Source organism: Delphinus delphis, chromosome 20 (genome assembly GCF_949987515.2).
Source record: "Delphinus delphis chromosome 20, mDelDel1.2, whole genome shotgun sequence".
In the NCBI taxonomy this organism is placed as follows: Eukaryota; Metazoa; Chordata; class Mammalia; order Artiodactyla; family Delphinidae; genus Delphinus; species Delphinus delphis.
The window spans coordinates 45,127,663-45,138,578 of NC_082702.1; the positions used below are offsets into that span (position 1 = coordinate 45,127,663).

General features: G+C 41.3%; 1 protein-coding gene, 1 long non-coding RNA gene and 1 pseudogene across 4 annotated transcripts in view; 1 reads left to right on the plus strand and 2 right to left on the minus strand.

The window, feature by feature from the left end:
* ZNF19 (zinc finger protein 19) overlaps positions 1-10,916 on the plus strand; it is a 58,935-nt gene that overhangs the window by 43,963 nt on the left and 4,056 nt on the right. For 2 of the 3 annotated variants that reach the window (XM_069540232.1, XM_060000794.1), the window contains one exon: positions 3,379-3,563. The exons of the other annotated variant lie outside the window; for it this stretch is intronic. The gene's annotated coding sequence lies outside the window, so the exon portion shown is untranslated. Of the gene's footprint in view, positions 1-3,378; positions 3,564-10,916 lie in introns of those variants that run through there. 3 annotated transcript variants of the gene reach the window in all.
* The window catches only part of LOC132417150 (uncharacterized), a 49,607-nt gene that overhangs the window by 19,686 nt on the left and 19,005 nt on the right, over positions 1-10,916 (minus strand). Inside the window, exon 2 of the long non-coding RNA XR_009517763.1 lies at positions 6,011-6,138. This is a non-coding gene — a long non-coding RNA (uncharacterized lncRNA). The remainder of the gene's footprint in view (positions 1-6,010; positions 6,139-10,916) is intronic.
* On the minus strand, positions 31-3,363 carry LOC132417146 (protein enabled homolog pseudogene; annotated as a pseudogene).

Consider the following 10,916-nt stretch of genomic DNA (forward strand, 5'->3'; position numbering starts at 1 on the left):
TGAAATCCTATCTCTCCTTAGTTTGTTTCTCTACGCGGTGTTTGACTTGCTCAGTTCCTGCCTGATTGCATCAATGAGCTCTTCTTTTAGCTTAGTTAATTCTTTTCTCATTTCATCTAGAATGTCCTGCTTTAGCCTGTCATAGTCCAGTCCCTCTGTCTGGACTCTGTTGGCACTGGGCTGTGACGAGGGCGCAGATTTTGGTCTGGAAATAACAGGTGACTTGCTGCCATTCATTGTATTTGTTCTTTCCCAAGGTTTTCTTGTCGGTTCAGGTGTACTTGTTGAAGAGGCCTTAGAAGTTACAGACTCTGAATTTTCATTTTTGTCCTGTTTTTGTTCTTTTTGTATTGATCCCTTTTCAGCAATTCTCCTCCTCCTGGCCAGCAGGGCACTCACTTCTTCCATTAAACCACTACCCCTAAAGGAAGGGGTCCATTTCCACGACCCGTATCTGTTTTAGATGACGCTGAATTCACACCAATGGTAGTCCCTCCGCTTGGGAAGGAGGCATCCTCCATGCGCAACAGTTTCCTAAGTTTTGCTCTAATAATTGCAGCTGCAAGTCCAGTTAAAGGGCGATTGTCTTCAGACAGGGATCCCGAAAAGAATCCAGATGCAGGGAGGGGAGAAGCAGGTGGTGGAGAAGGAGGGGGTATATGATTAAGAGGTGGTGGAGGAGGCAGAGGCGGGGGCCCTGAGGTTGGAAGTGGAGGAGGCAGAAGGGTCCTGGGGGAGGAGGGAGCGCAGCTGATGCCTGGGCAGGACCTGGTGGGAGTGGAGGAGGGGGTGGGGGTGCAGGTGGTCCCAAGACAATGTCCTGCTGGGCTGGAGTCTTGGCCGGCAGAGAGGTTGCCTGCAAGTCTGGCTCAGAAGCAGAGGAGTCGTCTCCACAGAGGCAGGGGCAGCGGCATTTGCCATTCTTGGCTCTCGCTCCCATTCCAGCTGCTCCCTTTCTAGCTGCTCTCGCCGCTCTTGTTCTGGCCTTACCCAGGCCCGTCTCTCCAGCCCCTCCAGCTCTTGTCTTTCCCTCTCCAGCCTTTCCCTTTCTAACCTCTCCCTCTCCAATCTCTCCCTCTAGCCTGTCCCACTCCAGCTCCTTTTGTTGCTGTTCTTGTAGTTGCCTTCTTTGACTTTCCAATTCTTCTCGTGATGGGCCATTCTGAACTTGGGCAGGTAGCTCTGTGAATTTTGTCTAGGCAACGTTGGCCGTTTCCTGTGAATTCAACACTTCTAAGGCATGCATCATGGCACTCGCGAAGACACTGGCATCTTCTTTGCTGCCAAAGTTGAGACCGTACACCTGTCTAGTTAGTGTCCCCCCATTGGTGGAACGTCTGTGTTGCTTGATTGTACTTCAGCCCTTTAGGAATGGCACAATTTACCACGACCTGATGGTCCTGAATCTTCCTGCCCACCACTCAATGTGTTGTCCCATGTATGACGATATATATGAACTGTGCTGAACCCAGCTGAACCACCAGCTGGTACCCACTTTTTATTGGCATCATTGTAAACCATCACAGCAGCTCTTGCCTGACAGACACACTTAAAATAAGTGAACAGAGTATCATGCCATTCCGTTCTGGTCTGCAGAGTCGCTGCTGAAAAATCAGCTGATAACCTTATAGGAGTTCCCTTGTGTGTTATTTGTTGCTTTTCCCTTGCTGCTTTTAATATTTTCTCTTTAATTGTTGTCATCCTGATCACAGTGCAGCGTGGTGTATTCCTCTGTGGGTTTATCCTGTATGGAACTCTCCGTGCTTCCTGGACTTGGGTGATTGTTTCCTTCCCCAGGTTAGGGAAGTTTTCAGCTATTATCTCTTCAAATATTTTCTCGGGCCTTTCTCTCTCTCTTCTCCTTCTAGGACCCCTATAATGTGAATGTTAGTGTGCTTTATGTTGTTCCAGAGGTCTCCTGAACTGTCCTCATTTCTCTTCATTCTTTTTTCTGCTCCACAGTAGTGACCTCCCCTACTCTGTCTTCCAGCTCACTGATCCATTCTGCTTCATTTACTCTACTATTGATTGATTCCTTCTAGTGTGTTTTTCATTTCAGTTATTGTACTGTTCAACTGTTCGGTTGTTCTTTATATTTTCTAACTCTTTGTTAAAAAACACTTGTAACTTATCTATCTGTGCATCCATTTTTCTCCCAAGCTCTTGGATCACCTTTACAATCATTACTCTGAACTCTTTCTCAGGTAGATTGCTTACCTCCACATCACTTAGTTCTTCTGGGGTTTTATCTTGGTCCTTCATCTGAAACACATTCCTCTGCCACCTCATTTTGGGTTAATTACCTTTCTCGACTTTGGAGAAGTAGCCCTCTGTAGGAGACGTCCTGTGTGTCCCAGCAGTGCACTCCTCTCTCGTCACCCAAGGGCCAGGGGCCGCAGGGTAATGTCCGGCCTGTGTTTGAGACAACAGGCTGCTGGATCATAGTTTTCTTCCTTCTGGTTTCTGCCCGCCATGGGTGAGGCTGGTCTAGAAGCTTGGGTAGGCTTCCTGGCGGGAAGGGCAGATAGCTGCCCACTGGTGGGTGGAGCTGGGTCCTGGCCCTCTGGTGGGCAGGGCTAGGGGCATGTCTAGAGGCGGCTGTGGGATCAGGAAGTCTCTAGGCAGCCCGTCTGCTAATGGGTGGGGCTGTGTTCCCACCCCGTTAGTTGTTTGGCCTGAGGCGTCTGGCACTGAAGCCTATAGGCTGTTGGGTGGGGCTGGGTCTTGTTGCTAATGATGTCTGCCTCAACGAGAGTTCATGCAGATGAACAATCCCCTTCTGCCACCAGCTTTTATGACCCCAGCATGAGCTACAGCCACCCCCCACCTGCCCAGGAGACCCTCCAAGACCAGCAGGTAGATCTCGCCCAGGCTCCTATGAGGTTACTGCTTTTGCCCTTGGTCCCGGTGCATGAGATTTTGTGCAATACCTTCAGGAGTTAAGTCTCTATGTCCCCCACTCCTGTGGAGCTCTGCATTAAGTTAAGCCCCTCTGGTCTTCAAATCCAGATGCTCTGAGGGGCTCTTCTTCCCAACACCAGACCCCCAGGCTGGGAAGCCTGATGGGGGCCTCAGAACTCTCACTCCTGTGGGAAAGTCTCTGCAGTGTAATTATTCTCCAGTGTGTGGGTCACCCACGGGCGGGGGTGGGGGGATTTTATTATATTGCGAGTACACCCCTCCTACCATCTCATTGTGGTCTCTTCTTTATGCCTTTAGATGTAGATGATGTTTTTTGGTAGGTTCCAGTCTTTTTTGTAATCAATGGTTGTTCAGCAGTCAGTTGTGATATTGGTATGTTCATGAGAAGGAGGTAAGCTCAAGGTCCTTCCACTCTGCCGTCTTGAAAGCCTCCAACATAGCTTTTTTTTTTTGCAGTATGCGGGCCTCTCACTGTTGTGGCCTCTCCCGTTGCGGAGCATAGGCTCCAGGCACGCAGGCTCAGCCGCTCCACGGCATGTGGGATCTTCCCGGACCAGGGCACGAACCCGTGTCCCCCACATCGGCAGGCGGACTCTCAACAACTGCGCCACCAGGGAAGCCCCAACATAGCTTTTAATGGATTAACAATTTTGGTTGGGGTAACCTTGGAGAATAAAACATCGGAGTGATTAAGATTTAGACCAGCTAGTCAAAATGCTTTATCATTAATGATCCAAAATATTGATAAGTGGAATAAGTTACCCTAGGGGTAGCAGCACAATTGTAGAGTTCATACTGACGATAAGGTTTATGACCTTGATGCTGGATCAGTACATCCCAATAGTATAACTGCTATTAACGGTCTGTTCAGTGATTAGTAAAGTCCTGTTTGATCTGAGTTCAGACTGGAGTAATCCCATTAGGTTCCTATTCTATATTTCTTGCAGTATGAAAGAACAAGAGAAATAAGGCCTATTTTACAAAATGTCTTCAAACTAATTGATGATATAATCTCAATTCAATTAATTTATACATACCCCACTATAGAACAGGGTTTGTTAGGGTGGTAGAGCCCGGTAATTGTGTAAAACTAAAACCTTTATCCGCAGAGGTTCAAGTCCTTTTCCTACAGAAATATTTATAATCTGCATTCTTTCACTAATTCTACTTTTACTAGCTGTAGCATTCCTCACATTAATGGAACGGAAATTCCTAGGCTATATACAAATCCAGAAAGGGCCACACATCGTCAGCCCTTATGGATTATTATAACCTATTGCTGATACAGTCAGATTATTTATTAAAGAAACACTATGACCATCAATCTCATCAATTTCTGTATTATCGCATCAAGTCTAGCCTCAAGCCTGGCTCTCGCAAGATGAATTCCTCTCCCCCTACCCTTTCCACTAGTTAACATAAACCTAGGTGTACTATTTATACTAGCTATCAAGCCTAGCCATTTTTTCCATCCTCTGATCTGTATGCGTTTTGGATTCAAAATACACAGTCATCGGAGGTCTCCATGCAGTAGCACAGACAATCTCATATGATGTAACAGTAGCAATTATTCTCTTATCAGTTCTAGTGATAAATGATCATTTACACTTTCAGCAGTAATTATTACACAAGAATACCTGTGACTAATTTTCCCATCCTGACCCCTAGCCAGAATGTGATTTATCTCTACTCTAGCAGAAACCAAGAGTCCCATTTGATTTAACCTATATTTGGCTTCAATGTAGAAAATGTAGCAGGCTTATTCACCCTGTTCTTCCTAGCAGAGTATGTCAATATCATTATAATAAATATTTTCACAACAATCCTATTTTTAGGAGCATTTAACAACCCCTATATGCTAGAATTCTATACAGCCAATGTCATCATTAAAACACTCCTCCTAACAATCTCCTTTATATGAATTCAAGCATCCTGCCCACAATTTTGATAAGATCAGCTTATATATCTCTTATGAAAAAATTTTTACCACTAACATTAGTCTTATGTGTATGAGAAGTTTCACTACCTGTCATCACATCAGGCATCCCACCACAAACGTAAGAAATATGTCTGACAAAGAGTTATTTTGATAGAGTTAGTAATAGAGGTTTAAACCCTCTTATTTCTAGAATCATAGAAATTGAGCCCACCCTTAAGAATTTTAAATTCTTCATGGTAAAGTCAGCTAACTAACTATTGGGCCCATACCCCAAAAATGTTGGTTTACATCCTTCCAGTACTAATAAACCCTCTTGTGTTTACTATCATTCTACTAACCATTATCTCAGGAATTATAATTGAAATAACAAGCTCACACAGGTTACTATTATCCCCATTCTAATTAAAAAAAAAAAATTTAACCCATAAGTGTGAACAATAGCACAAATACCAGTAGAAAATCTAAGGCAACCCAGTTATCTAATACTACCTGGGCTAAGGAATATAGGGATATCTGTTGTGCTGCAGTGCAGTCTTTTTGGCTGTTTGACTAGTGGTGGCTGATAAATTTCTGATCTTTTTGTTTACATACACTCCTGCATTAGGAACCAAGATTCCCAAAAGATTTGCCACTGGTATCTTGGTATTTTGCTAACACAGATTGCTTGACTCTTTAATGAAGAGAGAAAGGAGATTCATTTATTTCCTGATGTATAGACAATGGGATAACGTAATATTCTAATAAATATATACCTTCTATTTGTCAGCTATTAAGACATTTTTCAATTAAGTAAGGGACAGAGGGAGGGGGTCCTGGGGTAAGTATTGCTCAGTCTCTAGGGACTGAAGATAGTATCAGACAAGGAATGGCCATATTAATACGTTGAAGAATTTAAACCTGAAAGATTAGGTCAGAGAGAGGTTGGTCTGGGTGAGTGGTAACATTAGCAACATCTGAGAAGTCAGCGACAGGTATTATGAGGGGCCTATCCCAGTAGCTATGCTTTGTGACAACTTTACTAAAGAATTTTCTTTCCATCTTCAATATTGAGGCAAAAGTACAGCTAGAAGTAGAAGAGTAACTTTCAGTTTTGATAGGGAGACAAACATTCAAATAACAGTTCAATCGAACTAGTAGGATGGGTCTTACAGGCTTGGCCCGGATTCTTGGGTCAGCTGTCCACTGTTGTCATCGTCTTCTCGTCCTGGCTTGATGGTTGTTTTAAGGTGAGCTTGAGGTCAGCAGTCCCCTCTACAGACCAGTCTGATGCAGGGGCCCTTTTTAAGTGAGAAATAAAAATTGGAGAGTTAATTCCCTTCAGTTTTACTGTGCATGAGCCAGTTAAGAGTACCTGATAAGGATCCTTCCTTTTAGGTTTGAGATAGTCCTTTAAATGATCTTTTCCAGTATGCCCAATCTCCTAGGTGCAGGTCATGGAGCATCTGATCTTCATCCAAAGATAGAACACTGTGATCGGCTTCAGAAGCAAGCTTGGATATCCTTTTAATAATTCAATTAAACTTTACAATAATGTGACATAACAAAGTGGCATCTCGGATGTAGGCAGTAAGTACAACACCTCAGTACATATAAAACCTCAATATCCACGAAGGTATATCATTGAAACTTAATTTTTCTATATAAATTATCTTCATTTTGACCAAACATAGTCAAATTAAGACTAATTTGTTTGAAGAATAAATCTGGTTTCTATACACTTACCCTGGTTACTTACATAAGTGTAACTGATCATATAGGCCCTTTGAAATTTGGCTTTATTGCAACTTTTCATAAGGGATCTCAAATTGAACTTTTAAAAGGCCTCTCAAAGCCAGGAAAGCTATGCCATTAGATTCTACCTGCAATACCTACAGATTTAGGTGGATTCCTCTCTAACTATGTTCCAAAATATCTTGAGGTTCTCATTTCTGCCAGGAAGCGGACTTCCTTTTTCACCTGGAAAGGCTGTGAGGAACCTAAGAGATTCTACATTCAGGAGGAATCAGGTAGAGAGAAAAGATAAATGCTTCAGTTCTGCTCACAAAGGAATAATTTACCAAATTGCTGTAAGTCATACTTTGCTTAAGGGGAAAGGTCTCCTTATATCTGGAAAACAAAGATGAAAAGCCAGTAATATTTTAGACAAAAAATCATAAAAATTATAATCATATTTACAAGCTCATTCAATCCCATATAATTAATTTTTGTTCTGCTTGAGTCCAGTTTTCCCATTAGTTTTGGTGACCTTGCCTGATGATTGAGGACATTTTTTTTAAAGTTTTTGAGGTTTTTGTTAAGGCTTATATGATTTGTCACGTGAAGTGGGTGCCTTGTTCGCTGGAGACTGTGTAAAGTATACCCCAAGTGGGAAACACATTTTCCAACAGTTTCTTTGTCATTGTGAGGGCATCAGCCTTGCAGCCAGGGAAGGCCTTAACCCATCAAATAGAAATGGGGTTTGCCAGGAAGCCAGGAAAAGCCAAGCAGCCGTCTTGGTTTCCCATATCCCAGACTGTTTAATTCACAGCTATTGTTGACCCATCTTAATTTCTCTGATTTAGGAGCAGACTGTTGTCGTGTTATAAGGACATCAGGATGGCAAAAGCCTGACAATGAGGTGTTAATTTTCTGTAGACACAGAATGGACTTCACCTACAAGTGCCATCAGCTGTGTTGTTGCCTTTGCATGAAAGAGCGGAGCATCTCCCTAATACTCGGGGGTTCAGTCCCTTTAGTGTGAGCCTCGATTTTGATGACAAAGAAACATTCTATGTCAGGACATAAGATTTTCAGGAATTTCATATAATTTCGGGAACATTTACACGATATACTTATAGACATAAAGAAGGCTTAATGTTGACAATGCTTCCCATGTCAATTATGACCAAATAAGCATAATTAGTTGAATATCTCGCTCTTTGAGACACTTCAGGACAGTATCACTTCATTTTCCATTAACTAAATCCATTTTCTTTCTTCAATCCTCCTTTTACTGAAAACACCCATCTTTTTTTTCCTTGAATACTCAAATGTTTACCTTTCTACTAACTTTAATTACAAATATAATATTTAACCCTTGAAAACCTTAATCCCTAACAAAAACCAAGAAACAGTACATTGTGAACTGTTATCCCAGCGTTTCCTGACTGGCAAGCTTATCAACATATTTCAACAACCTTTAGAAACATACATTTTCTCATAGCATGATTTCTTTTCTCATTGTGGTACAAGACGTGTCCAATAAACCCAAACATCTTTAGTTTTTCTCTGATAAGACAAAGTAGGTAAATTTAGACATGCTGAGCAATTAATGTTTTAGTATTTTTATCTTAATTGGAAATGATCTGGATAGTTAGTGAATTCCCATCATTTAATTTAATTTAGCACAACTCCAAAGTTTCAAGTTACCCAAAATCTGGAGAAACTCTTTCTAGGTATACATACCATAAAGCATAATTATTTTTAAAGAGTTCACCTAAAAGCTTTTATCCCATTTATCTCAATTTTATTACTTATGAAAATACCACCATACTAAGTTAATTTTCTTGTTGACAAATTTTGTAACAGAGGTAGCATGAGCTTATTGACTTTTAGGAAACCTAGGTACCAAATAAAAGTATTATACTTCACACTGACGACCCTAAAGGCATGTTTGTATTAATCAAGTCAACAACTTAAAACTTATTTTCATGTACTGAAGATTAATCCTAGATCGCATGCTCCTCTAAAAATTTGGGTTAGGTTTTTGTTACAATTAGAAATATCTGATTTGTAAGTGCGTATTTTTAAGTCAATTAAATAGAGCTCTTTTTTTTTTTTCCCCCAGTACGCGGGCCTCTCACTGTTGTGGCCTCTCCCGTTGCGGAGCACAGGCTCCGGACGCGCAGGCTCAGCGGCCATGGCTCACGGGCCTAGCCGCTCTGCGGCATGTGGCATCTCCCCGGACCGGGGCACGAACCCGTGTCCCCTGCATCAGCAGGCGGACTCTCAACCACTGCACCACCAGGGAAGCCCTATCAACTCATTTTGATGATATCATCTGGAAGTAGAAACATACTTGTAACATACATACAGACATACACACATCCAGATAGACACAGATATCTCATAGTTTTCCTGCCTGAGGTTTAAAAAGCCTTTTTATTCCCTTCAGTTTTACATTCCACTAATTGAGCCAAGGCTGTAGTCTCAAACAATGTGGTATGCGTTAGCACTTCAAGGACATGATAAGAGTCATAATTACAAGTTTTCTCCTAGGAGTACTTTTATTCTTAGAGTCAGAATTTTGAAAAGATGTTGTATCAAGCCAGCTTTCTTTAATTGTGCACACAAAAATCAGTTTTGAATGTCAAAAAAGTTCCATCCTGGCCATTTTTGGATTAGGTAAGTACTTGTTAAGTATTAGCTCCATACCAATTGTCGAAGCCAGCTAGAGTGTCAGTGGGTGGATGCCTGCCTGGGAGCTGGTAGGTTTTAGAAGCGCAATTTCCCGCTTTCTTCTAGGTTCATTCTATTATAAAGTACACATCTAAAATTAAATTTAAATGTCCAATTTTAAGCCATTTTTTAAAAAAGTCAGCCAACACAGTTCACTCCAAAATTTCTTCCAGGCTTTCCTGCTTAGAAATTCCCCCAGGTCCTCTCCCTGGAAACTTACCCCTAGGACCTCTTCACCTAGGAAATATACCAGTATCCCCTTAAGACTCCAAGTCTTAAGATAACAGCTCAAATAAAAGTCAAACTGTCACTTAGTACAAGGAGATCCAGATAATGAGGAAGAACTCACCAAAGCACCTGAAGGGTACTTTGAAGCCAGAGGGGCTCAAAGGGCCCAGGCTTGGTCTCCCGAGCACCGGTCCAAAGTAGATCCAGGTGACCTCAGGCAGGTTTTTCTGATATCCTGCCGACTATAAGTAATTTCAGTGAAAATAATCAATAAACAATCTACAATAGGAATAGAAAAGAGTTTTGTTTTATAAAAGAGCCAAACTGAGGACTATAGATCCCAGAAGACAACGTCTCAGGTAACTCTGAGGAACTGCTTCAGAGAAGCATGGTTTTCAGTACAGTTTTATATCTTGTCAGAACAAAGAACATTAAAGCCAGCGATACATTCCTTCAAGATTTCAAAAATAAATAAATAAAAACGAAAAAGAAAACTACACATGTACACAAGTCAGTATGGCCTTGACACCTGGGAAAGAGTCTTATCATTGAAGGGTCTTACCAGAATTGGCATCCCAGGAAGGGAAGCATTTAATCTTTATTTTTAACGTGGACATTCTTTACTTCTGGTCAGTGTGCCCTTTTCTTTAAAAATTAAAGCAGGTGAACAATGTATGTTTGATAGCCCACAAACTGGCTATTTTTAAGTTAGCATAAAATTTGAGTTAAATCATATATAAGCCAGAATTACTTCCCCGTACCTCAATATGTGAAAATTTCTTTTATCGGTGCAGAATAACGCTATCTTCTTAACTATTTATGCCCAGCTCAGGTACTGCAACACTGTCATTATCACACACATTAAACAAAACACCTTTCAACACAATCCTTATCATTACCATCATATTATCACTGGGAGGTCTCCCACCCCATCAGGGTTTTTACCCAAATGAGTAATTATCCAAGAGAAAACAAAAAACAATCACATCATTCTGCCAACACTAACAGCCATCAGAGTACTACTCAACAGGTATTTCTACTTTCGGCTAACATACTCCATGTTACTAACTATACTCCCTTCAATAAATAACTTAAAAATAAAATGACAATTCAAACATACAAAACGAATAACCTTCCTATCATTACTAATCCTCAATATCCACACTATTACCACCCTTAATACCCATTCTATCAGCACTGGACTAGGAATTTAGGCTAGTATAGACCAAGAGCTTTCAAAACCCTAAGCAAGTACAATTTACTCAATTCCTGAAAATAAGGATTGCAAGACTCTATCCTACATCAATTGAATGCAAATCAAACACTTCAAGCTAAATCCTTACTACATTGCTGGGCTTCCACCCCACAAAATTTTAGTTAACAGGTAAAT